The sequence below is a fragment of the Geospiza fortis genome, unplaced genomic scaffold (assembly GCF_000277835.1).
Source record: "Geospiza fortis unplaced genomic scaffold, GeoFor_1.0 scaffold659, whole genome shotgun sequence".
Taxonomy (NCBI): domain Eukaryota; kingdom Metazoa; phylum Chordata; class Aves; order Passeriformes; family Thraupidae; genus Geospiza; species Geospiza fortis.
Genome location: NW_005054530.1, coordinates 489702 through 492820, shown reverse-complemented (window position 1 = coordinate 492820; position 3119 = coordinate 489702).

Below are 3119 nucleotides of genomic sequence, written 5' to 3'. Positions count from 1 at the left end.
TTCCTGCTGCTTTGGGAGGCTGCTCCTACCAGCTCCTCTCCTGGCACCCTGCAGCCAGTGGGAAGGAAAAGCCTGGCATGGCACCGTGTGAAGATTGCCAAACCTTGGCTTAGACGTTCCCCTGGAGCTCTTTTCCAGGATCCCTGAGCTCTCTGCTCACCTGCTTGGCTCCAGCTGAGGCAGTCACTTCTTGTGGCCACAGTGATCAGCCAGTGTTGGTGCTCCTGTGTGGGAAGAGGAAATCCATGGCAGCCAGCTATTTCTTGGAGGCCATGGTGCTCATCCACAAAGCATGTTTGCAGAGGCTGGATTTTCTGAGCACAGGCTGGAGAAAGCAGCAGGAAACCATTTTTCTCCATAATCCAAGCTCGTTTTTCCCTGCCAGCACTAAATACACACGTGGAGTTTAGTGTGACTTTCACCATGGGTGTTTCCCTGGATGTCCTTGACTTTCTCCTGCTTTCCTGATGCTCTTCACTGACGTTCCTGGCACTTGACTTGAGTGTTCCATCCTGTTCCCTGCAGTTTGTGTATTTTCCCCTTCTCCTGACACAAAGCCCTCTGTTTGTGGCCAGAGTTTCAGGCTTTAACCAAATTCCACATAACAGAATTGTCCTCAGCGAAGATTTTTTTGCGATGAATTTTCAGCCTCATGCTGGACTTCTTAATTCAAGAGAGATCTCCCTGCCAGAAAACCCAAATCTCCAACTTTTTGTGGTGTGGCTCATAATTTGCTAGGGATCAACGATGCTTTCATGATCCAGTGGTGGAAGACTGGCATCTTCTTCTTTCCATGCCCCAAATTTCCCTCCAGGTCCCAAACTGCATAAGCAGTGCCTCAGTTTCCCATTTGGAATGGGGCAAAAAGGGTTGGCAATGTCTGTACTTGCAAAGACAGATAAATGAAACACTGGAGGATGCTGCAGTGACAAACTCCCCCCTTCTCTGCCACATGCAGGAATGGGAAGGTTGTGCTTGGGCTCCTTTTTTGTGTCCTTTATTTAAAGTCTTAGACAGGTTTCAGAGCCAGTTGGTCCCTGCCACATGGAGATGTGTCTGTGTGACATCAGGGCTGTGGGGACAGCTCTGGTGTCACCCTTGCTCAGGTTTGCACTTCAGGCCTTTGATCTGTGCAAATCTTGATTTGAATCCTCTCTCCGTGTGAGACCTCTCTGCCCAGGACTGTGCTGGCAGTCAGGATTAGCTGGGCTTTACTTCTTTGACAATCTTGTTTTTAAATCTGAAAGCACCTCAGCAGAGCTCTCTCCTGGGGCAGGGAGGGAGTTCATTCTGGAATATGTTTCTCTTGGTGTTATCAGGATTTTCTGGCTATCAGGATAAGCCATGGAGCTTATGGGTCGTGGAGTTTTCTTCCTGCAGGAAGTTGTGCCTTCAGTTTAGGTTAGCTTTTACCTGACCTTCCTATGAGTTTTATCTTCTTATGATTTTTTTTTCATATTTCTTGCTTTCAGTGGGTGTTTATATTTACCCAAATATAGTGGGAAGAGCATTGGGTAAAACAATCTCTTATTTTTTGCCTTTTGGTTTCCTCCTGCCCTCTGGAGATACCGGCAGGGTTCCAGGAACATGGAACATGGAAGGAGGAGAAAACAGGGCAGTGTTCCTTTTCCTGCCTCAAGGTAGACACCAGGAGCTGTTGTACTTTTAGGGATATTGCCATTAAGTAAAGAAGGAGGGGGAAAAAAACCCAGATATTAAATTTACTTGAGCTGTGTTATCATGAAGATGCTTTGTTGGGTATCAGTGCTGTCTGCAAATCTTTTTACATTGAAATAATTTAATGGGAGTATCCATTTTAGAGTTACTGGGGAGTATCCAGAGTCTATTCCTGGTGCTGAGAGCGGAAATCTGTTTTAATTGGAGCGGTTTTCTGGGAGTTGTGTTTCCTGCCAGAGCGGTAACAGTAGGAAGGATCAGCAGCATGAGGGGTTATAAAACCCCCAGGCATTTCACATTCGTTTCAAGTAGCTGGATAGAGGAAAAAAACCCCAAAAATTGGGCAAACAGAGACTCTGCACAGAGGATTCAGAGAGAGACTACATTTTAAACCTTCCCAAAAAGCACCTGAATCCGTAGGGACACAGTTCCTGAGTTCCCTTCTGTGTTTGTTTTACTGAGTGGCTCATACTCGGAGAGCAGATAAAAATCCACTGCTGCCACAAATAGCACTCGAGATTTTGGTGCTGATTATAATTAACCCTGATGGTTTCTGCCTGATTTGGTTCATTTTTGTGTTTGTAGGCAGCACACAGGAGCGCAGGAACAAACCCAATTAACACTGGGAAGTGAAGGCAGAGTGTTATCAGATAACCCAGGCAAGTTAGAGAGCTGGAAGCCTTCAAAAATAGGGTTTTTTCCAGATAACTGTGTCACTCTAATTTCAGAAGAAAAATGTGTGTAGGTACATTATTTTTAAAGCCAGTTTTGTTTCCCAAAATGCCTTGAAAAATCGAGCTGATCCATTAAAATTGCTTTTCCTTCAGTGTTTCATCTTAGAGGGATTCTTCTACACAGGGATAATTTATTCCTGCTTGGCACTGTGTCCATAATGCACATTATTAGCAAACTCTCATAATTCTGTTCTCACATGCTAAAATAAAGTGGAAAATTAAAAGATTTTGTTTCATGTCCATCATCCCAGATTATCTGAGCTTTATTTCTGAATACAGTCTGAATAGAGAATGGGTGAGAAGCCATCACTGGAGGTTAAAGACACCATTGTGTTCTCATGTGGATTTTCACTTTGGGTTTAGTTTCTCAAAACTTGTGTCTCTTCAATTCCATAAATCAGGAAAGTTGTGGAAATCCATTTTCCAAAGGTTACTGATTTCAGTTTACCTACTCAGGATTCTGTCTACAATAAACATCTCTTAAAAATGAAAGAACACCCAGAGACAGCCCGACCCCAATGAATAAAGGGGTGCTTGAAGCCTTGGACTCAGTCCTGTTAGAGCAGATCTGCTTCCTACTTACAGCCAAGTTAATTTCAACTTGATTTTAAGTTAATAATGCCTAAATAGGTTGCTAGTTTTTGTCATCACTAGGAAATTAAATCGAGTTGACTGTGCTTAAATTGCTGTTTTCAATTAAGTAGCTCA